Source organism: Hemicordylus capensis, chromosome 4 (genome assembly GCF_027244095.1).
Source record: "Hemicordylus capensis ecotype Gifberg chromosome 4, rHemCap1.1.pri, whole genome shotgun sequence".
NCBI lineage: Eukaryota > Metazoa > Chordata > Lepidosauria > Squamata > Cordylidae > Hemicordylus > Hemicordylus capensis.
The window spans coordinates 195,286,869-195,312,538 of NC_069660.1; the positions used below are offsets into that span (position 1 = coordinate 195,286,869).

The 25,670-nt window shown below is 41.8% G+C and overlaps 1 protein-coding gene across 8 annotated transcripts in view; it reads right to left on the bottom strand.

Moving 5' to 3' along the window:
- The window catches only part of LOC128322282 (cadherin-10), a 250,048-nt gene that overhangs the window by 195,211 nt on the left and 29,167 nt on the right, over positions 1 to 25,670 (bottom strand). For 2 of the 8 annotated variants that reach the window (XM_053243242.1, XM_053243245.1), the window contains exon 1: positions 11,605 to 12,474. The exons of 2 other annotated variants lie outside the window; for them this stretch is intronic. The gene's annotated coding sequence lies outside the window, so the exon portion shown is untranslated. Of the gene's footprint in view, positions 1 to 10,529; positions 10,744 to 11,604; positions 12,476 to 14,715; positions 14,740 to 14,762; positions 14,839 to 25,670 lie in introns of those variants that run through there. 4 more of the 8 variants (XM_053243246.1, XM_053243248.1, XM_053243249.1 and 1 more) reach the window with 4 other exon arrangements.

Genomic DNA, 25,670 nt, shown 5'->3' on the forward strand with positions numbered 1-25,670 from the left:
TAAAATGTACATGTGCAGACTGTGTTGCAACTTTCGGATAAATGCAGAAAGGAGCCGGGCCAGCAGTTCCAAACCTCTCTCCTCTCTTCCACATATCCATGCACACAGATATGGTAATACAACCTGGGCACTGGTCCGCATCTAAAAGAGAATTAAAAGTGCTTAAATTTGGCTGGATTGTGCCTCAGAGATATAGATGTTTTTGATAAACATAGGAACAACATAGAACATAGGAAGCTGCCATATGTGTGTGGGGGCTGAGTTGTATAGCCCAATGCCTTCCTTCAACTGTGCTTCTGTCTCCCCCATCCCCACCACCACTTCCATTTTTTAGTTCCTATCCATTTGTTTCAGTTGCTTCTCTTAGGAACTGGCATATTTTTTTAGTAACTTAGAAAAGAATGCACTTCCTCCCCAACCCTACCCTAAATAACCCATTTTGCTAGAAAGATGGTACGATGTATTCATGTTTTGAATTAGGATTGGGTCATAACTATGCAAATGCCCAATTAATTAACAGTAACTCTAATATACATTGCTAATGCTTGGGCTGACATGAAGGCAAAGCATCCCCCTTTCCCTTTAAGAGATATTTTGTATTAGGTTAATTTGAAACGAGTGTAATATTATTAAATGTATTTCAAGCATTTTGCTCCTGAGTGCAGAGAACTGTGTTGCTACCAACCACAGATCCTGAAAAGTTCAAGCATTATCGCATCTGCAAATGTTATGGAGAGCTGCATTAATGTAAAACCATGCCATTTTACGCAAGTTGAATGTGATATCATTTATGGAATGAGGCAAAGCACTGAGAATAGGATAATGCCTGTGGATGGCACATGATGGAATGCCAATAATAAAATCAAATATCATCCCCAGCACCCCCAAAACTGCATATATAGTAATATAAATGCACAGGGTGGGGGGAATCAAGGAAGGATTTCTTTACTTTTATTTTTTAAAAGAGGTGCACTTTATCTTTTGATTGTTAATAGAACATGACAGGTTTGGGGTTTTTTTGCCATATCATTTTCTGTCAGGATTTTGTTACTTTCAATAATCACCTTCTTTTCTCCTGTGTAAAATATGTGAGTCTGATTGGAAGTGCAAAATAAAAACACTACTGTTCAGAAAAAAAGGAAGAGAAATTAAAATATTTAAACAGGTAGGAAATTTTTAAAAAAAAAGTCACTGCTGTGCCACTCAAAAAATGCTGTGAATGTAGGCTAAAAAACATTCCTAAGGTTTTATAGTCCCTTGACTCAAGCTACTGGCGCTGAGAAAATATTATACCCTGCCAACTAGCAGGCTTTAGTTTGGAAGCTGCGTCTCCAATCTTATCCACTCTGATAGAGCAAGTTAAGCAATATCTCAAAAGGTACTTCCAGCGCTTTTGCCACCTGCAGCACACAATTCTTCCTTATCAACTGAATGCACAGGAATCTATTCCACATACAATCCTGGGAGGCATAAAAGAAAAATTGCAGTTCCTAGAGAGATACCAGACATGGATATTGATTGTAAATTAAAGAAACAAAGTATGCCAATACCCGGAATGCTAGAAGACTTGGGCTGTATTCTTAAGTTACAGAGATTTCCTGTGGCTCCATCCCATGCCTGTCTGGTAACAAAGGAATATAGAAACCATATGCATAGGGTGGGATTACGCAAGAGGCGCCACACAATCAGATACTCAATTAGGAGATGGCTCTAATGTGGTTTCCCCCCTGTGATTCCCTCTCCCCTCACCCTATGTTTTATACAATACTGTGGGATGGAGCCACAGGAAAATGGCAACCATGCCACTCTAGTAACATAATAGATAGGCTCTGCAACCAATTTACACATTCAGTATAACCACCACTTGCTACAACTCTATGTGGGCTGTGCCTCTTCAGACCACACTTGGCTGGGGGACAGTGGTGGGGTTGCATGTTACAGTATAAACAGTTCCATGCATTAAAAGCAACACCCCCTCTTTGCACAAAAAGAGAATTAGGCCATCAGCCTTTCTCCCTGCCCTGCTATTTTTTCTTTTTCTTTAATGGGAACTTTTAAGATGGAGAGCCACACTTGCAGCCCAAAGAGGCACGTATCACATCATAGCGAGAATGTGTAGATCTGTCCTTACTATACACCTTGGTATGTATTATGTTGAATAAGTGTTGACTTGGTTTTGTAACAAGATATTATGCTTTATAACACTATTGACATTTTCTCTACTGACAATAAACATACTCAGAGGTTGTTTTCATGAGCAGCCAAGAGCAGGCTAAGGCAGTCAAGGCCACTCTTGGCTGCTTGTGAGAAGCAGCGGGAGGTAAGTGGCTGTGGGCACCACCAGAGTGGCAAATCTGCCTGTGGATCCGGCAGCTTAAATCTGGTTAAGGGAGCAAGAGCTCCCTTAGCCCTGCTTTTTAGTTCGGCTGCCAGCCCCAGCTGCTTGCAGGTGGGGTTTGTAGACTATGGGGCTCCCGGCCAGTGCTGGGGGATACCCACAATGCACTGAGCATTTGCATGCTGCATCATGGGAGTTGGGGGGGGGCAATGCGTTCCAGCTCCCTGACCCGCCGCACTGCCAGAGGTAGTGGAGGTGCATGATCTGTGCACCCAGTGCCCTCATAAAATATCTGTGGAGAAGGCAAGGTAACAAAACCTCCCTCCCTACCCACCCGTCAAGCCCTTCTCACAGACCGTGAGAAAGAGTTCAATGTGTGGTTGATTGATAAAGGGAGTCTGAAGGAGGGAGGGAATGAAAGGGGGAGGTAGGATGGAGGTGAAGCCTGACTGTATGGCAGGGTTAAGCCCAGCCCACCCCCATGCACAACTTCCACCCATCATGGGTGGGCAGCCAGAGATGGAGCCAACATCCTTTCTGGCTGCCCACCTCACCTGGGAAACTGGCAGACCAGATCACAGGACTCCTGGATCTTCCTTCCTCACTGCTACCCCATGTTCACCACGCAGCCACCCCACCCAAAGTTGTGACAAGATGGAGCCAATGAGACCAAATTGCTCTAACAGACCTGACCTGATGAGGCTGAAAACCTGCCTCCATCCAGTGCCAAACTGGCGGAGAGAGAAAAAATTCCCTCATCACCCCTGTAAAAGGCACCTGGCTAAGTTCAGGGAGGATTTGTGCAAGTGCCATCTCCTCATGAAAGGAGGTGACATGGTGCTGTTCTTTTTATATTTATGTATTTGTTTGTTTATCATATTTATATACTACCTGATGTGTGTATCTCTAGGCAGTGTGCAGTATTTAAAACACAAAAATTATAACACAGTAAAAACAATTAAAACAATTTCACAGAATGAAAAAGATAAAATAACCAAACAGTTTAAAATTAATTTCAGTTAAAAATCTGAGAAAACAGGTCTGTCTTGAGGGTCTTCCTAAAAGCAATCAGAGACTGAGATCTTCTTATTTTGACAGGGAGCATATTCCAAAGCCCCGGCGCAGCCTCAAAGAAGGCCCAGTCCTGATTTGTCACCAAACAGGCCAGTGGCAACCATAACCAGACCTCTCCAGTTTATCTTAATATGTGACAGGATTCATGACAAAGAAGGTGCTCTCTTAAGTACCCTACACCCAAGCCATATATAACCTTTTCCCTGCCTTTCACACAGTTTCATGAGAGGATGGGAGAGAGTAAGGTTAACCCCATAAGAACCAACCTCAGCAGAGCTACTCATCCTTTGCTCCACACAAATTACCCCTGTGGAGCATGCACAACTCAAGAAGCCCATTCTGTTTGGAAATTCTTTGTTAGAGATACCAAACTTTTCACAGAAGAAGTATAGTAATGTAATATGGAAAATAAGCATGATAAACATAAATTATAGAGATGTGCAGAACATTTTGAACTCAAAATGGAACACCCTTCAAATGAAGGGCCTCTTTCGAGCTCAGAACGAATAACCCCATTCTGAATCGGAACGTTTAGAGTGTTGTGCCATTTTGGAGGCATGTTTCCCCCTTGCTACTCATTTTGGGACTGGCTTCTGATTGCCTTGTGACCTCCTTGCTTCTTGGTTGGCTTATTATCATACAAATCAAGTTGATTTGTATGATAACAAGCTAACCAAGAAGCAAGGAGATTTCAAGCAAATCAGAAGCCAGTGCCAAAAAAAGTCAACAAGAGAAAAACACACATCCAAAATGGTGCTGAGAATGCTCAGAACTCTCAAAACATCCTGGGCTGATTCCATCATGAACTCTGCTGCCTATTAAGATCATCTGGGGAGGTACAATTATGGTTGCTGCCAGCTTGTCTGGTGGCGACTCAGGGCAGGGACTTCTCTGTGGCTGCCCCATGACTTTGGAATGCACTTCCTGTCAAAATAACAGCTTCTCCATCTCTGATTGCTTTTTTAAAGTCCTTTAAGACACACCTATTTTATCAGGCTTTTAATTAAAATTAATTTAAAGCTGTTTTTTGTTCTTAACCTGTGCAATTATTTTAATCGTTTCACTCTGTATATTGTTCTTAATTGTTTTTATTCTGTGAAAGTGTTTTGTTTGTTTTTGTTTTTATATTGTAATTCTGATTGTGTGCACTACCCAGAGATGTATATATTGGGAAGTATATAAACTTGACAAATAAATAATCCAGCATGACTAGTTGATCCAATGGAATGTTCTGGGCATTAGTGTTCCATTCCAAAATCAGAATGGGACACAAATCCCATTCCATGTACATCCCTAATACATTGTCTTGAAACCAGCTGAACTGCCAGAGCTTGTTCTAAAAATCTTAGGAACTGAAATTTTGTGAAGGTGCTGAAAATTACTTAAAGGAGATTCCTGGTATTTTACCACATGATCTAGATTTGGAACTATGACAGCTACAAAGTTCTAATACTGATTTAAAGCTTGTAGTGCAGCATATACTAGCATTTGCTTTAAAAGATTGCTCATCAAAAACTGCAGAAATAAGCACATGTATGTGCAGGAAACACCCACTGCAATGAATCAGTTCCTCCTAATTATACTTAGGACAGAGGTGTTAATCTCTGCAAAAGAACAGGAAAAAGGAGGATCAGCCTAATTCAGGGCCGGATCTATCAACAGGCAGAATAGGCATATAACTAGGGCCTTTAATTTTTAGACTCCAAAATCTTAGGGTTGGTGGTGGAGATGGAGAAAGCTGTACAAAAACTTGTGCAAGGTAATTTCCTTTCATAATTTTTTTTTAATTATACATGCCAAGGAAGCTGGGTGACTCTGGGCCAGTCACTTCTCTCTCAGCCTAACCTACTTCACAGAGTTGTTGTGAGGAGAAACTTAAGTATGTAGTACAGCGCTCTGGGCTCCTTGGAGGAACAGCGGGATATAAAATGTAAAAAAAAAACCAAAAACAAGGCAGCCCTTGCTCATAGATGGATTTTTCAACCCATAGCTTCCTAGTGGTATCAGAGTAATCCACACAAATTGGAAAGTGGGGCAGCCCTGGCATCCTGACACAATCATTCCAGATACCAGACTATTTTATAGTGTCAAAGTTAAGCACCTCTAAACCAAAATGGGGTATTTTTTGGCGGGGAGGTGAAAAACTAAGTTTAGGATTGTGTTTAATATCTACCATGGAAATCAAAAGAAGTTAAAACTTTGTAACCATGGCAGATCATGCCCTTTGTATTTAATAATGTCAGGATGGTAATTAGATACCACGAGGTTAGAATGTGAGCTTTGATTTATAAAGTGAGTAGGGGCTCCACACATAAACCTAAATCATGGCCTGGGCTAAATGTCTGATGACCTGGGAAAAGGGAGTGAGCAAAGTAGCACAGTTTGTAGGCAGTGCACAATTACTGAAAAGTTGTAAGCTGTTTTATAGCTGCTTCTCTCTCAAACACCAAGTAATCTTATATAGATTCAACTAAGAGTTTATTTGGAAACAACTCAATTTTCTCCTTCTCCTTTCCCTCCCTTTTCCTTTCTGACTCCACAGGATCCCCACTGGGACAAACTTCTAAACAACAAAACATAAAAGATACTGGACAGAATACAACATAAGGCTTAAAGGAAATGGTGAGGAAATTTGGAAGTTTTTTCAAAATATTGCAAGCACTGATAAGCAAGAACAAATTTCAATGGAAAATGTTGCATACTAGCGGGGATATACAACAGGAAAGCACTGGGCTACAAAGCTACCATTTGGGGGCCCAGATAGATTTGACAGTGTGTGTATGACTGCTGCCAAATATTGTGGTCACACATTTAGTTCCCCTAGCCCTCCACAGCATCACACCATTCCATGTTTCCCCACCAACTTCTACCATCAGAAGTGAAGGAGTGGAAAGGGACTGAGGAAATGCAGAATGGCATGACACTTCTATCTGCAACTCAAACTATAACACACAGTTAGCCCTGCTAAAGGAGCAAAGAGGCATCTTTCAAAGGTGTGATTCCCTTATATTTAGCAGGGGGAGAAAAACTGGCCCAATCCAACCCCAGCTCACTCCAGTGGCTGTTGCTAGAGCCTACCTTATATTTTCTTTTTGACTGCAACAATCTCCCCTGCCCCCCGTTGTTGAAAGGTGTTATATAAATATTGGTTGTTGTTGTAGTAATAATATTTGTGCATTGAGAGAACTCAACCTTAGTCTACATCTCTCCAATATTCCTGTTTAATGAACAGAAGTCTAAAGGAAAAGTAACACTGTGCTGTCGAGTCGGTGTCGACTCCTGGCGACCACAGAGCCATGTGGTTTTCTTTGGTAGAATATAGGAGGGCTGTACCATTGCCATCTCTCGTGGAAAATGAGATGATGCCCTTCAGCATCTTCCTATGTCACTGCTGCCCAATATAGATGTTTCCTGTAGTCTGGGAAACACACCAGCGGGGATTTGAACCAGCAACCTTTTGCTCCCTATGCAAGTTACTTCCCTGCTGTGCCATTAGGTCTACTTCACTGAAATAACAGAGGTTTTCTGATATCCTCCTAGACTCTTACAACTAGTTCAGCACCAAATAATACATTGCACATTTTTGCCATTAAGGTCTCAAATTATTAGGAACAGAAATTTGCCTTATAAAGAAGGGGGTGGGGGGATCTATATATTTTTGCAGATCCTGTAGGCCAAATAAAAGAGCCTTGGAGACCACAGATTGTGAACCTCTGTCTGTCTCAACAACAATCAAGAATATAGTTGACTGATGTACTTTGGAGCACTCTCCTATTATTATTTATCATCATCATCATTATCAAATTTTATATATCTTGCCTTTCTTCCAAAAGGCATTCAAGGTGGTTCCTTTTCAAACATCCATAACCCCAGGGTGAAAGCACAGACACAAATGAATCTAATAAAGTGAACAGGAGGAATTTTCAAAGGTTTGAAATGTATTTTTAAATGTCTGTCCATGTAGAAAGGTGCATGTGAATTAATTTATTGTTGTTGGAGGCTTCCTTGGCAGTATTGTCAAAGACTGACCTTTTACACCAGTCCCTATTGGTGGATCAGAAAGTACAGAGAAGATTATGTTATTCTAAACAGTTTTAAATGGAGACAATAGCTATTTATCAATGGACCTGCCTTTTCAACTGTATTAGCTATGCTTAACTATACAATATGGATAGTTCTCAGTTGGGTTCTGCAAAATATTTTGAGCTTGAAACAGGCCATTTAGAGTTTTTTCTGCTTGAAACAATACACCCTTCATATAAAGGCGCTCTTTTGAGCTCGAAACAAAACATTCGATTCGATTCAAAACATTTTGAGTGTTTTGAGCACCATTTTGGAGGACTGTTTTTCTGGGGAGAGCTGGACTCAGTGGGTAGACCAGTCCTCTGCTGAATGGGGATGGTGGGTAGACCAGTCCTCTGAGCCGGACCAACCAAGTCCAGAGTGGAGTCCTGGTCTACCCACCCTGTGAGGTGGATAGACCAGGCCTCCGCTCTGGACTTGGCGCGTCGGCCCACCTTGGAGGATTGGTCTACCCACTGACCCCAATCAGAAGACCAGCTCTCCCTGTACAGACAGCCCTTCAAAACACTTGAAATGTTTCAAGTTTGTTTTGTCAAAACAGCCATCTTGGCCGCTGTTTTGATGAAATGTTTTGAGCATTTTGTGTTTCATTTTGAACTCAAAGTGAAATGCAAAATCTCTTTCATGCACACCCCTAGTTCTCAGTATTATCTGTATGTGCAGAAATAGCAAATGAATTGTGCTTCCATTTTCCACATTTCTGAGAGGATGTTCCATGAGAAAAGTTGTATATTTTCCCAAGAGGAGGCATATGATCATCTGATGCAGGGACAGCTTTTCCAGGAGGCATAGGTGTGTGACTCGCCCTTTGTATATTATCCCAGAAGCATAGAAAATGGATGTAAGATTCACTTGCATTGCAGTTGCAATGCTTCCACATAGTTTGTGGGCTGTTTACAAAATCTTCATTGTGTAAAGATCAACAGAACTAGAAGTTGATATAATCCTAAATGCAGTATGTTTTTAGGTTACCTGAAAAGTTCTTTTATATCAACTACAAAAAAGTAAAGGCTTCTTCACCTGATGCAGCATGAAGAAGAGGCTAATTAGCCTCCCTTGTATCTATTCAAGAGCCACCCACAGTGGAGAAATGATAGAGATTGGTCCAGATAGAGGAAAAGCTTGAGGAGAAACTCCTCACTTAAATTTTTGGGTAGAATGGAGAAGGAAAGGCACTTTTGCATGAAAATGTGGGGGTTTGGCTATGGTAGGGGGGGTTCAATAGAATGAAAGGGGACTTCTCAAATGCTTAGGGGGGGAACCTGCACTCTGATAAATAATGTTGAGCTCAATATGGAATCTATCAATCTTTCTCACTTTTGCTTTCTTTGTTTATCCTTTGCTCTCTTTCCCCAAACTATGTCAGAGATACATCTAGCACCATCCTTTATACATAGAAGGCAGAATTTGTGGTACAGTCTAATGAGAGTAGGACGATTTTGTAGAATAGTTTGACCACTGATATCAGTTTAACCAAGTGCAAGGAGGAGATAGACAACACTTAATATGAGAACAGAAGACACACCTCCTTTTTATTGCTTGCTCAGCAATCATCCAACCCTTGCATGACCCTGTGTGCTACTGCTGCAGCCTAGTGGCATAAGGTATGAAATTAATCATTTTGGGAGCAAAAAATACCTCAAAAAAGTCATTTGAGCAAGAATCACACAGATGAGAAAGAGAGAGAGACTCCATCATCTGCTTCCTTGGGATATCATGTTGAGATCAGGAAATGACTTTCTGAGTGCCAGAGGTGGTTATCATTTTTAAATTAACCTTCTCTGTCTCCTTTACTGAGTCCTTTAATGAGAAAGATGAAGCAATATAGTCGTTGTTTAATGGCCACGTACACTGACAGGGCTCCCTGGATTGCTTTTAGCTTTAACAACAAATTACTTTGGCTGGTAATACAATAGCAGTAATGCTCTCTGCTCTGGGTATCCGGCGACTATGGCTCTATCAGCAATATATCACTTTTTTAAAAAGATCAAGTGGTGAAACCAGAAGAGCGTTTTTTAAAACTATGCATTACTGTATGGAGAAAACAGTCTCCTGCATACTTCTGACATAGCAAATAGCCTCAAGAATAAAGCTGTCAAACATTTCCTAAGAAAACCCACACATAAGATTCTGCATAAAGATATCTATAAGTAAAAATCTGTTTCTTTGATACTCATCTATGTTGCCCAAAGTTGCCAGCATCAGTTGGAGACTGAAGTACCAATATACAATAAGCACAATGCAAGCAACAAGAGCTGTATTCTTATGTCATCAATAGTTTTTAAATATATCAATAATACACTATTGCAAACAAAAAAGGAAAACAATGCAAGTGATGTCAATTATGTTGATATCAAGCCTCACTCTACTGAAATTAAACTCATCTTTAGAAATGCCACACTGATACTCAAAGCCAAGTAAAATCACAAAAGAGAAGCATTGCATTCGGAACTAACAACCACCCTTGGCCAAATACAATTCACAGAGCAGTGTTATTTATCAGTGTAGGTTTGAAATGAAGGAGTTTGTAAAGCCTGAGCAAGATACTTTGATTATATTACAAGTCTATTTCCATCAAAACCCAATGATTTATCCTTCTAATTTTCCCCTTTCACCCAGCTGCACTTTTTCTTTTTCCCTCATACTATTTTCTTTTTGAACACACACACACACACACACACACACACACACACACAGAATATCTTTCACATTAACACATACTGTATTAGCATGCATAACAATCTGGAATGGTGAGGAACAGCAGCTCTGAAATCAAAATATTTATGACAGGAGACAGTTTTCAAAAGGGGCAGTTTTGATTTCTGGACATTCAGAAATTAGTAACAAGTCAAAATTTGACCACATATATATATGTAACTATTAGAGCAACTGCCCTATAAAATCAAGAACACGCTTCTCCCTCCTCTTCCCTTCAAATACAAATACAACCACACAGTCAGAATCATGCACCTCAGAGCAGCATCTTAAAAGTAATAGATGCACAGTTCTGAATACAGATACTTTTTTTTTTTACCAGCATGAAAGGCAAGGATGATAGGAAATGGCTCCATTTGTGTGGAAGCAAACAAAGATGATAGGTCAGATTCCTCTGGCTGCTGCTTGTCACCAACCGCACGTGCAGTCAGTCGGTGGCATCCTTTATGCTAAAAGCTCTGTTAGGTTTAGGTGGCTACAGCTGGCATCATGTCGTACGTTTGCTTGCTGTTAATTTTGTAGCGCAGCAGCAACAGCAGCTGACAATGCCACCAACGGTGACTTGTCAGGAGCATAGATGGGGACTTGCAGCATGCTGCATTAATTTAACACCACATCAAATATGGATTTTATTGCAGCAGCGACAGTAAAGGCTCCTATGACCACTGCGTGTATTTCCACATGCACACGCTCTTTCTCTTTCTTTCTCCATTCTTCACTCTTTGTGAGTCCCCTGTTTGTCACAAAGTGGGATGCGTGCTTGCTTAGCATTCTATGCGTATCTTACAAGCTATCTACAGAGACACCTAAGTTTAGTCAGTATGCCTCAATCCATCCTTCAGTACTGATGTATGAAGTAAGATTTATTTTGAATGTCAGTAATTATACAGCAAGCATTATTCAGGGGGGAAATCAAATAGCCTCAGAGCAGAAAAAGCCATTATCAGTCTTACAGGAAGGATGCTGTGAGACCCAACATGTATGTTTGTAATTCATGCTATGATCATGATAGTGAGCCTGGGAGAGATCAAGCTTTCCAAGTACACACTAAATTTTTCCCCTTCCCTAATTCTCTTTCCCCAGTTCCTTCATAGTAGCAAGATACCAATGTGGGGGTGGGGGGGGATCGTGTTTTTACTGTTCCGAATCCAGCTTGGCAGTTAATGAACTGGATTTGCAAATTACATGGGTCTGTCATTCTTGAGCAAGGAAGCAAAGTAGCCCAGCTACAATGCAATACACACACATAACTTCTCTCTTACAATCAGGTTTGTTGTGCAATGTGAAAAAAGTTACACATTTTACATCTCCAAGAATTACATAATAAACCACAGCACTGTTAACAAACCCTCACGCGACTCCCGATAATAAAAGCAAACACAAGCATATCCTACCTTCAATTCTTTTTCTGTTGGGAATGAAGTAGTGTCCAATCCAGGCAAGACCATAGATTTCTTGGACTATCTTCCTTCCTTGTGTTTTAGTGGATTCCTATGCTATTTTTGTTGTTGTTGTTGTTGTTGTTCTAAGACTGATCCTACTTGAATTTTATTCAGGCTTATTCTCCGAGCATCACTTAACTCTGGACAGCAGGAAAACGGTGATGGAGGGAGGGGGGATGAGGAGGGGGAAGCTCGCTCTCTCTCTCTCTCTCTCTGAGTGGCTTTCATTCAGAGCGCTTGATTAAAAAAAAAGCCATTACACAGGAAGAGAGCGAGAGAGAGCGAGAGAGAGAGAGGTTCTGCTGATAGAGCCGCAGCACTTGCCATGGGAAGGTTACACAGACTGGGGAAAGAGAAGGCTTTTCCAGGCTCACAGTGATTTGCAAGTGAATGTGGTGGGAGGGTGTACAAAGAAAGGAGGGCTCTCCGTGGAAGCATCCCTCCTCCTGCTCCTGACAGAATCGCTCTCTATGTTTCAAGTCTAAGGTAATCAGCCTCATCTAGTCTGTTTGCCGTACTCATACACAATCATACACTCTGGGTAATATTCTTTTTTTGTTCCTTCTTCATTACACGTCTCATCTGCCTCTCTGCCTCCTCTGAGAGACTGCGGCACTTGTCATGTCAAAGCCACTAAGCCCCCCCTCCCAAAAAAATCTATTGCCGGGGTGACAAATTAAATTACAGCCTTCTCTTGGAGATGCTACCAAAGAGATCGCCCTTGCAGTTTGTTTGTTCTTTAAACCTCCACTGCCCAGTCCAGAATCTATCTGCTGCTCATCCTCAGCTCTGTTATAATAAGAGGGAAAAGCAAACCCATTGTAAGATACCGCCTGATTTCCTTTCTGGCAACCTCTGCAAAAAACAATCACCAAAAAAAACACCCCTGTGCGTTATTATTCAGACCTCCTTTGGGCCCCGCATTTTTGCTCCAGCTGATCACTGGCATCACATGTGTTGGTAACATTACTGGGATCACCGCCCTGTAGCTTTCCATTCTGCAGATGTAATCCTTTGTGCAGATTAAATCTGTAACAGTTGATGCTCCCTAATGCAACAAATTGGACTTGGCAAAATCCCTCTTGGATCTTACTGAACCCAAACCTTCGATTGTGAGAGGGGGGAAAGGATTGCACAGACTTCATAACACTTTGGAGGACATAGTGCAAGCACTCCCCTAAGAGTAAGCCAAAGGATGTCAGTATTGCTCCATCCTCCCTGCTTCATCAGGGATTTTTGGTGGATGCATTTTAAAAAACTCTTCAAAATATGAAATTTGGTTCAAGTGCCCACTTATAAGGGAGGAAATTTTGCTAACAAGATAGGACTATCATAGGACAGTAATTTTGCTACACATCAGGTAATTTATACTGGCTGTGCACAGATTTAATTCTATTTATTAATGTACAGATATTTGATCTTGACCATCCTGGCATAACTGGCCCTCAGGTCAACTCACAATAAAATCTATGTAAACAAAATATTCAAACTTTAAAACATGCCTGGCAAATGAAGAGCTTCAAAGGCAGGATAAAGTTGAGAGACTAAAATGATAGGTAGAACAAACCAATCATCTTATAGCCAGGCCCTCAGAAATAAAAGGCTTTTGCCATTTTGCTACAAGAGAGAAGAGGCTTGAGAACGTTCCACAGAGTGGCCACCACAACTGAAAAGTTTACATGGACTGCAACCAGCTTGCATATAAGTTTCCAATGCTAATTCCATATTAAGGATGAGCAACCAGTGGCCCATAGACCTGATCCCCCAAGTGATGCTGGTTGGCCCTCCACTGCCAATGCAAATGAAAAAATCAGATACAGGTGAAGCAATGGGACTTGCAGTTAGGCTACCTTAGACGGTGGAATGGTACCTTGGCCCTTAGCCTCCTCACCCTCTTCTCAAATTGGCCCTCAAGCAAAATTATTTGCTGACCAGGGAGTCTACAGGCAGCTGATAGTTTTCTTGTCTTCTCATGGTAAATTGCATGAAATCTCAAATAAAAACACATAGAGCTTTTTCTGTCATTACTATAGAAGCAACAGAAGCATGGCAAGATATTGTCAACATAAAAAGCACAGGGCCTGTGTCATCATGAATGGAAAAGGAGAAAGTCTATAAAAACATTTTCACTGAGACTGTGGTCTGTGCTATTGTTGCGGGGTGGTGGTGGGGAAACTAGCACAAGAAAAGATAAAATCCACACCTCCTTGATTTTTATTAACTGAGTAAAAGATTGTGGAAATACTATAAGCAAAATCTTGCTTTTGGCTAAGATGCTACTAATTTTAAACAAATTGATGGTGATGGTTATGATGATAGCTAAAGATGATTCCAGAGGGATTAAGGCTGCAATGCTGTACACATTTACCCAGGAGTAATTCCCACAAAATTCAATGGAAATTATGCTTGAGTAAACATGTGCAGAATTAGACTGTTAGTCTGGGAAAGCCAGTGTGAACCCAATGTGCCATAATCGACAGAGAGTCCTAGACTTGGGAGTTTTCTGGGTAGGCTTGGTTAAGTCTAGCCTACTTACTGTATCTACCTCATAAGAAATAGAATAAAATTGTTGCAAGGATAAAAGTGGAAAACTCTGCAAATGTTGTCTGAGCACCTTGAAGAACAGGGACAGGGATGAATACTAATGTAATAAATAAAAAGGGTTGGGGTTTTTTTTTACTATATTTGGACTTATTTCCGAAGTGCATAAATGTATCAAATATAACATGACAATAATCTCTCTCCAAAGCTATGCACCTTCCCAAAGAAAACACTAATAAGTGTAATGAATTGGTATTCTTTTAAATAGCTCAGATGGATGAGGAGAACTATATGACGGAATCACCAGTACATGGATCGTAAGACACACCAGACACCAAATCACAACACAGCTTCTACTTACACATTTGCGCAAACTCTCCATCCTGTAGCACATATCTCAAAATCCTGAACTTATTTTCTACAGGGCACACACTGTAACCACAGTTTCCCAAGAACACAAAGCCACCTGTCACACTCTCCATGCTTCTTATGCTCTCTGCTACATCCATCAGACAGACATACCTGAAGTGTCCACTTCAACAAATGATTTCAGATAAATGAAGATTCACCTGAAGCTGGGAACTCAATGGCATCTGTTTTTTTGTAAATTCTCCATAGATTGAATTAGCCATATGAATTCCTCCACAAACAGGCGTTTTCAGGAATCACCATCCTGCCTCTGCTTCATAAAGGCAACAGACCTGCATACTTTTTCACTGTAGCATGAGGTGAAATAGCCTCTTAAAGTGACAGCCACACTGCAGTTGCTGCTGTAAAGGACTAGAAGCTAGGGGAATTAATAAATACTGTACTTTTAAAATATGCCAGTGGGAGACTGCAGGGATTAGCAACTATTATTATTATTATTATTACATTTATATCCTGCTCTTTCTCCAAGAAGCCCAGAGCAGTATACTACATACTTAAGTTTCTCTTTCACAACAACCCTGTGAAGTCGGTTAGGCTGAGAGAGAAGTGACTGGCCCAGAGTCACCCAGCAAGTCTCATGGCTGAATGGGGATTTGAACTTGGGTCTCCCCGGTCCTAGTCCAGCACTCTAACCACTATACCACGCTGGCACTCTAGTGCCACTGAGTCAATTCTGATTGAGAAGAACTTACTGGCCCCATCTATTTCTCAATGCAGAGGCAGAAAATGGATATGGGGGAAGTACGGTTACCCATAATGGGCTTTACTGACATAATTTGTGACATTTGTCAGTCCAATACCTTTTTGCTGCATAAACCATTCTAAGAACTTTGATGTTGAAAAGCAGTATCTAAATACAGTATTTAGTGATAGTGGCTGACATGGTGAGGAGAATTACTCAAAGTGGTCCCACTGAAATTAAAAGGAAAGTTAGGCATAACTTCTCCTTTTAATTCCATTAAGACTACTTGGACTAATTTTGACTAATATCAAGCACTGAAAATGATGTCATTATGTCAAAATGTTTGCATTTAACAGAATCCTGGTGGATTAACTCCTCTTTTATATGCAATAAAGAAGGTCTATAAAGGAGAACTGTTAAATATATGTGTTCCAGAGAACATCCAATAGCTGGATTGGAAAAAGATGACCGTAGTTTTAAAGTTGGAGGAAGAAAGATCAATAATCTGTGCTAGGCTGATGACACTACTCTGATAGCTGAGAATGCGGATGATCTGCAAGCTGTAGTAATGAAAGTCAAGGAGTGCAGTGAAACAATGGGACTATGACTAAATGTAAAGAAGACTAAACCAATGACAACGGGTACAGCAACCAGCCTCAGAATTGACAACGAAGACATTGAAGTTGTGGATAACTTCTGCCTTATAGGATTGACCATCAACAGTAAAAGATCCAGCAGTCAATAAATATGTCACAGATTAGCACTTGGCAGGGTTCCAAAGAAGGCTTTGGAAAGGATATTTAGATGCCATGATGGATCTATACCTACAAAGATTAGAATTTTTCGAACAATGGTTTTTCCCGTGACATTCTATGGATGTGAAAGCTCGACTTTGAAGAAGCAGGATAGGAAAAGTATGGATGCATTTGAACTTTGCTGCTGGAGAAGACTTTTGATGATACCATGGACAGCCAGGAAAACAAACAAATGGATCATAGAACAAATCAATCCAGAATTTTCACTTGAGGCACAAATGACCAAGCTAGCATACTTTGGACACATTATGCAAAGACTCAGCTGCCTTGAGAAGTCCATAATGTTGTGAAAAGTTGAAGGAAAGAGAAGAAGAGGATGACCAGCAGCAAGGTGGATAAACTCGATTATGACAGCAATGAATGCACCATTGAGAGACCTTAAAGGCCAAGTTGAAGACAGATCATCCTGGAGAGAATCTATCTATGCAGTCGCTAAGAGTCAACACTGACTTGACGGCACTTAATCAATCAATCAATCAATCAATCAGTCTAGTCAATCAGTCTTGAGAAACCTAGACACACTGTGTGACACAGAGCAATGCTGATGAATGTTGAAACTCACATACATGTAATTATCAATATGCATTAGTATGTATATGAAAAGTAGGCAAATATTATGGCCGTGCCAAGCTGTTGCCAAAAATATTTTCAAAATTTGGGGCCTTTTATTGGAGTGTGTCATTTCCTTCAAAAAAGCAAACAAACAAAAAACACCTTAGCTGTACCTTTTATCACTGAATCTTGCAGCTCTTCTTTCTCTGCTGCTTCTGCACCATTTTTACCCTGGGCTTGCTTATTGCCAGAATTATCTCAGACAGTCAGGGATCACACAGTCAATGTTATGACATCACACAGCCAGTCATATCTATGTGTCAACATCGGTTTGGCCATGCATGAGGGAAGAAAATGCTTTCCTCTGAACTGGTTGCAGGAAGGGAGAGCACATCCCTGTTGCTAAGGCAACCATGTTGTTCTGGTAAGACAAAAAGCATTGGCCTGCTGACCTTGACAATGGGGATACTTGCCACTACACTTATTTTGGCCTATTTTCGATTTGATTCAATTTCGATTTATTCGATTTCTATACCACCCTTCCAAAAATGGCTCAGGGCAGTTTACACAGAGAAATAATAAATAAATAAGATGAAACCCTATCCCCAAAGGGCTCACAATCTAAAATGAAATACAAGATAGACCCCAGCAACAGTCACTGGAGGTACTGTGCTGGGGGGGGGGGTGAATAGGGCCAGTTACTTTCCCCCCTGCTAAATAAAGAGAATCACCACATTAAAAGGTGCCTCTTTGCCAAGTTAGCAGGGGTATAATTTTAAACCATTGCCCTGTGAAAAAAGAAGAGGGTGCTATTTGTATGTTCAAAAAGTGCCTCCACCCTTTCAATTTCAACTCAGCTCTAGAAAATAAATATGTACAGTATATTTGGACATTAACTACGTAATTTGGGATTGCTCTAGAAAACCCATATCTCCCCACAAAAGGTTTTTCAATGCAGTGGGATTCTTCAAACTCTAAAAAACATGCCTAATTTCTAAGAAAAGAATATGATGGAGCTCAAGGCTGCCTTAAATACTAAGCATTTGACCTGGAATATGTTGCCTTTACAACACCAGAGTTGAATTCAGGGTCTATTGATGTGACAGAAGTACTCTGCACATGTTCAAATACTCTGTTTTCTTTTAAACCATTTCATGGTTTCCAGCGATGAACCCTGGTACTGAAAACAAGTTCTGTTCATAAAACCATATGAGACCTAATTCAGATTAAACCCAAGGAAATAGGTACAATTCTTAAGCTAAAAATACAGCTTCAGAAAAGGGCTAGTGAGGGGGCGGCAATATTCTTATGGCAATTTTTAAATATTAGAATTGCAAAAGTAGTCTCAGTTTAATTACAATGTCTGTCTCTAACTATGGTATACACAAGGAAAGACATTTTCTGTTTAATACAGTATCATACAGTATTAGGAATAGACGAAGTTTCAGAGGGGAAATGATCACAGTTTGGGGGAGGGGTACAGATGAAGAATATATAGCTTGCCTTAATATTCACCTCAGGGACACACACACACATACACACACACTCCACCACATATACACAGAAAGAGATAGAGTCAAAGTATCAGAGGCACACAGACACCCTGCAGCTTTAAGGATGTTCTTTGTATCACAGAACATGAAGAGTGGCCGAAAGCTCTGATTAATGCTGGCATTGTTGAGAGACATGAATGAGGAAGAAAAATAGATGAGTGTGGTAACAGGCTTTTCCCTCCCACTGCCAGAAGAAACTGCCTCTTCTCTGCCTTCCTCCCCTTTGCATGAACAGCCAGTGCATGCACACTGATGTTCATTCTAACAATATGTTTATTTTGTAGACCACACTTAGAATTGATGGAATTAGATTGTGGACTGTTTCTCACATCTATGTTTATCATCATCATTATATATCAAAAGTTTATAATACTACAGAGAGAGAGAGAGAGAGAGAGAGAGAGAGAGAGAGAGAGAGTGTGTCAATCAATGAAAGTACAATCAATCTCTGTAAAATTATCCACTTTGAAATGGATATATTTGCTGGCATCCTCACTAAGAATGTGCATGGAACCAGGCAGGGGAAGTTAGAAGGCAAGTGCGTTGACTTTAATGGTGGGGGAGGGTGCACTTACCCCTCTCCGCTTTCCCCACCACCAGCGCTCCATTTGCAAAGGGTCCATCAGGGCGGCAGCATACCTCCCTGCTTTCCCACTGCCTCATCGGACCCTATGTCAGCAGAAGTACCCAATCGTTGGCGCAATTGTGCGCATGTCACACTCACGAGTGCGCACATCGGGCGCCAACTGTCAGGTACTTCTGCTGACGTAGGGTCTGACGAGGCAATGGGGCGGCAGGGAGGTATACTCATAAAGGGCTTCCAAACCGGTTCCATGCACATCCCTAATCCTCACCATGGGTTGACATAATGGTGTGGACATTATACAAATAAATAAATATATATATGTGCAAGCCAAAAAGAGCATGTGCACAACATTAGCGTCCATGCTTCTGAAATGCAGATGTGTGCATGGAGGGCTATTTTCGCCAATCTCCCCCCCACCCCGCCTCCGAAGCACTTCATGCAACTCAAAAGTAGATCCCTGAGGGTTGCACAAGATTAGTGATGTGATTAGCCATTAACTATTTGACCTTGTTTAAGCACTTGATCTTTCTATACAGTGCTGGGTTGAACCACTCAAGTCCATCCTTAAAGCAAACTGCGCCTCTCTTGTAGTGGTACTAGAATTTTACTAAGAAAGAATCAAATTAATTTAAGTTTAAGTTTGAAATCTACAGAAGCCATGTTTCTTCCACAGATTAAAATTCCCAGTTGGATTGTCCCATATAAAATCTGTCCCAAAGAACCAAGGCCAAGCATAGAATAATAGAATGTTAGCATTGGAAGGGATGCTGCAAGTCTTCTAGTCCAACCCCCTGATCAACGCAAGAACCTGCTACACCATCCCTGACAGAAGGCTGTCCCGCCACTGTTTGAAAATGATTTGAATGATTAGAGGTCTTGGGGCCGAAACGATCTCAACCTATTCTCTAACTTTAAATGGGTAAGAAGCCTGGCTCGCTGGTGTGGAATGCGAGCCGCCTAGTGGGCCACTTGTGGTAAGAAGAACTGGCGCTGCGGGATTAACCGAATGCTGAAATCACATATTTATCACTTGCTGACTGTACCATGCACCATCTATGGCCTCTCCTTCTTCCCTATAACATGTGGTTTCATCACCCCATGTCATGATTTCACCATTTTCCTGCCCTCACCAGACGCTAGATCGTAAGACCAGGAAAATCATGACCATCAATCATGCTCTGCACCCCCGCAGTGATGTCGATAGGCTATACCTCCCTCGCAGCTCAGGTGGAAGAGGAATTCTGCAAGTCCATCAAACAGTAGAGGAGGAGAAAATAGGCCTTGCAGAATATATAAAGGACAGTGAAGAAGATGCACTTCAAATGGTCAATAATGCAAAACTATTCAATACCAATGAAAGTAAGCAGGCCTACAAGAAAGAACAAGTCAAGAACCGAGCAGAAAAATGGAAAAATAAGCCACTGCATGGTCAATATTTGCACAATATAAGTGGAAAATCAGACATCACCAAGACCTGGCAATGGCTTAAGAATGGCAACTTGAAGAAAGAAACAGAGGGTTTAATACTGGCTGCACAAGAACAGGCACTAAGAACAAATGCAATAAGAGCAAAAGTCAAAAAATCAACCACAAACAGCAAGTGCCGCCTATGTAAAGAAGCAGATGAAACCGTGGACCACCTAATCAGCTGTTGTAAAAAGATCGCACAGACTGACTACAAACAAAGGCATGACAAAGTAGCAGGGATGATACACTGGAACATCTGCAAAAAATACAAGCTACCTATAGACAAAAATGGGTGGAAGAAGTAGAAAAAGTTGAAGAAAATGAAGATGTAAAAATATTATGGGACTTCCGACTACAAACAGACAAACATCTGCCACACAATACACCAGATATAACTGTAGTCGAGAAGAAAGAAAAACAAGTTAAAATAATCGACATAGCAATACCAGGGGATAGCAGAATAGAAGAAAAAGAAATCGAAAAAATCACCAAAGATCTACAAATTGAAATTGAAAGGCTGTGGCAGAAAAAGATCCAAAATAATCCCCGTGGTCATTGGCGCCCTGGGTGCAGTTCCAAGACCTTGAAGAGCACCTCAACACCATAGGGGCCACAGAAATCACCATCAGCCAATTACAAAAAGCAGCTTTACTGGGAACAGCCTATATTCTGCGACGATATCTATAACAACAGCAACAACATTGACAATAAAATTCTGGCATCCCAGGTCCTTGGGAAGGACTCGATGTCTGGATAAAACAAACCAGTCAATAACACCTGTCTGACTGTGTAAAATAACAATAATAATGACAAAAGCTAAGTGTTCCTAAACTTTACATGACAGAGTGCGAGGGCTCAAATTGGAGGGTGCTATTTTCAGTGGCAGCTGCATGTCCTGAATAATACGTAGTTCCACCCCTCCACAGGAAAGCCTTGGTTGACAAATGACTTATTTTTCAAATGAAGCAAGTCAAACTTAGTCATGGTTAGAAAACTCCAGAATCCTCTCAGCTCATGCATAATTGTAATCAAAGATTGTTATCTGCTTCCAAACTCCAGCACAGTCCCCCAATCATCTCCAAAATCACTCTTACACAATACACAGCCATTTGTGGGTTGCTGCCTCCGTGGCTGTACAACGTTTTACGGGCCTTTGGACTAAACAGGGAAGAACCGGTTGTCACTGTGCCTCAGGGGTGTTCAGTTTGTAAGCAGCAATCTCTACTCTTTTGCTCTCTCTCACTGCATGAATGAGAGAACGTACTTGTTGTACCCTAACACCTGAACAACACAGCCTTTATTCCCACTGATGTTTGTGTTTTCTTATGAGTGTTGATTTTCCACGCATAAATTTGTCATGTTATTACAGGCATAAATGATTTCAGGAAGTGTGTAAAAAGCTTTGTGGCGTGATACAGAAGTCTCAAGCACTTGGAATATCAGAGACACCATTTTGCAATCCTTCACGTTTTAATCCTTCCCTTAGCTCCAGCAGTGACAGTGGCATTCAAGAAAGCAAAGCCAGTGTATGCAACCTGTTACTGTATTCAATCCCTTCCTAACGTAAATAAATTACCCCCCCCACCACCACCACCACCACATTCCAAGTGTCAGCGTAGCATTTTTCACAGGGAAGATTTAATCAAAAGTGTATTTTAGTTGGCGTGGTTGTAAATTTGAGCGCATTGCTTCAGCACCGTTGTGTATGCATCTCTTCCTGAGGAGATGACAGGTAGTACATTGCCATTCCATTATGCTGAAATAAGCATGTATGTGCATATGCAATTGCACAGAAATGAACAAACAAGCAAGCCCTCCTCCTTTGATAAGGTTAATCTGTGTTTTTCCAGATGCAGTGTTTAAACTTCGCACTAGGCAAAACCTGATGGCTTAAACGATAGAAAATGACAGCTAACTAGCTTCGGTCCCATTGCTCACATGAGGAAGAAGGTGAGTTTGTACAGAAGTGCATTTCTCATCAAAACAATAACATGAATGCATTTTTGTAGAGTGTAAAATAATGCATGAGCATGCCTACCATATTATATGAACAAGATTTTTTTAAAAAAAAAATGGTGATGCTGGAGTGTTACATAGGGCTTGGATAATTGCTATTTAGTGGGCATTGGAAGAACACACTGAGAATCACATGTTTATAGTTTGGCATGGTGATGATTTCCTTGGAAGAAACATGGGCTGCATTCACATGTAATGTGAAACCAGAGGTTGTTGAACCTGTTGTTAGTTTTTCTGACTTTGAATTGCATCACAGGCGTTCATCCAACCACATCCCAGCAACCTCTGTTTTCAGGGCAGGGGATCTCCTCCCTATTCCTGGTCTGCCAAGTCCACATCCCAGCAACCTCCATAGCAGTTGCATTGCCAGACTGTTGGCAAGGCATCACAAGCTGCAGGATGACAGTCTTTGAGGTGGGTCTCACGATCAGTGAGACCCGCTTTGTCCGGGTTTGCAGGGAGAGCGGGCTAAGCCCAAATGCAGACATCAAATCTGGGGGTGAGTATGTATCTTGGTTGTCACACTCTCATTGTTGGTCTCCCGCTGCAGGGGTTTAGGGTATGCCTGGCTACCCCCAGGCCTATTGGCAAGGATTTCCAGCTGCTTCATCTCTCCATCTTCTGCCACAGGTGGTACCAGCTGCTTCCGACACGCCTAAAGTTGAAACCCCCAAAGGTCAGCTTAGTCTATAGGAATAGTGCTGGCAATCACATTCATCGAGTGAGAAGAGGGTAGCAGATGGCTCAGTACTCTCTGATGTGACAGGAGACACCTCTAGTCCGATGCACCCTGCGGTTACTAGGGAACACTATCCCTATGGAGAGGTGTCTATGCCGTAAGGTGACTATTTGCTTCCCGCCACTAAAGAAAAAATCTGGCTGAATGTTCTGCAAAACAGAGATGAAGAATGCTGATAAGGCTGACAGCAAGGAACTGGAAAAGATTAAAAAGAAACAGGTGGACCCTAATTGGTCTAATTGTCTTGCAAGGTACTCAGTCTACGTGGGAGTTGTCTTACAGAAGCAACCAAGGAGGGTGGTGTCCATTATAAAATATTTTGATATGATTTGCCATGCCTTCTTCAAATTTAGCAGCCCTGGATGGGTGAGATACAATGACTCATTCTGCATGAGATCAGCACTTAACCCCACCCTCCAGTGGGACGAACACCATCACCATATATGGCTACAAATTCTGTGCCCTCCACAGACTGTTCAGGTCGATTACTCTGACAGCGATGATCTGATTACCAAATTGCCAGCCTCCCAGCTCAAAGGGCTGGCCAGGGAGTTCAACCCTGCCTATTATGTTGGGAGTATGGCTCTTCCAGAGCCTGTCTGCATCGGCAGTCCTGTTTCCATCATGCCTGCTCCTTGTGCAGCTGGCTTCACCCACTTAACACCTATGGTAGAGCATGGGGCATTTGGAATTTTGGCAGGGATCAGCAGACCAGTAGGAAGCCTGGAAGCCAAGGGAACAATGTTATGGGTAAAGGGACCTAGCCCGTTTAAGCTCCCTGCATTGTTGAAGTTGTTGTAGATCTGCCCTACTGGGAAGTATGCCAATTACCTGGCTAGGGGTTTACAGTTGGGTTTTTATATTCCATTTGAGGGCCCACGTTTGCCATATTTTTCATGCAAATAGTGTGAGGTATGATAGTTAAAGAGGTTGCTGAGGTCAGGGTGTTAGGTCCCTTGGCCACACCTACTGTATGCTCCCTTAGGTTCTTGTTGTTGGGAGGTGAGCCCAAAAAGGCACGAGGAGAATTTCATCTGATGCACCATCTTTCCTACCCTTGAAGGGTTCTGTCAATGATGCCATTCCACAGCACCATTGTACTGTCTAGGGTGTGGACACTCTCATGGGCACATGTGATATTAAAATCTGCTTTCTGCCTTCTGCCATTCCATCCTGGTGATTTTGAACTTTTGGGATTCTCTTTTGAGGGTCAAATATACGTTGAACGTGCCTTGCCCATGGGTTGTTCTGTTTCCTGTGCCACATTCAAGCATTTTAGTACCTTCCTGGAGTGGTGTAGTACATTGGTGGACATGATGTGATTCCATTATTCACTCAAATCACTAGATGGTTTTTTCTTTGCCAGCCCAGCCAGTTCTCCAGTTTGTCAGTGCATTATGTGGGCTTTCCAGGACCTGGCAGATGAAGTAGGTGTTCCCCTCATGGCCAAGAAGATAGAGGGTCCCTCGCATGTTCTTTCTTTCTTGGACGTTGAAATTGATTCTATGCAATGGTGCTGTCATTTGCCCCAGGAAAACGTTGATGACTTGCTGCACCACCTGTGACAATTTTGGGGATAAAGAAATACTATCTTGAAGAAATTTCAATCCTTGATCGGGCACCTTAACATCGCCTGCCTCATGGTTGGACCTGATCAGGCCTTTTTGTGATGCTTGTGTGACACTATTTCAGGTACTAGGGCCCACCACCATCATCTGTGCATTATGAGCTCTATTAGGGAGGATTTCCTGGTTTGGCTGCAGTGCCTTAGTGAGCTTAAGGGTTTTATTATGAACAGCTGAGCTGTGGCTAGAGGCTAAGTTGCAAGGCTGACACACTTGGCACTCATGATGCATCAGAGCTTTGGGACTTGGGGGGTGGTTACCCTGGCAGCTGCCTCCTGGACACAGTATACTGTGTGGCTTGGTGAAGCTATGCTGAGAGTGCAGATGGTGTTTGCCAAGCCCAGCCACTTTGTCCTACAGTGAGGGGCGGACAGCCCTCACTGGGAGGCTGTTCCTTCCTTTAAGGTGAGTGGAGTTGCCCACACTCTAGTTCATGTTTTTTGGTTATGTCTGTTTGGTTATGTCTATAAAAACTAAGTTTGTAGTTAATGAAGTGGCCCTAGTTTACGTCCATACACATGTGTCCCATCTTCCTTTGGGGATCCAGGGCGCTTTCCAGACTAGCTGCTCATTAGAAGCAAAAAGTCTCCATTTGGGAAAGTCACATTTAGGCTGTAAACAGCAGGGGGAGCAGTCTCGCAGCAACAAACAACTTGAAAAAACAGCAACTTTTTCGTGCTGGATTTACAATGTCCTTGCTCTATATCACAGCAATTAACTTTGCAGCAAGACATTGGAAATGTGAATGGCACCCTGCTGTCCACGTAGGGACTACAGTGTCACGGCACAGGAAGTATGGAAGCACGCTTCCGAGATTTGTCTTGACCTCATTGTAGGGTCTAGTCTGGAAAGCGCCCAGGTGCAACATTTAGTAGGAAGAATGGTATGGAAAGGGTTAGTACTTCACCCACCCTGTGCTGCAGTCCTTATCCAATTTGGGCCCTCCAAGGCTGCTCTTTTGTAAATGGGAGATCCAATCCCAGATCTCCAGCATCTCATTTTGTTTGATTCCC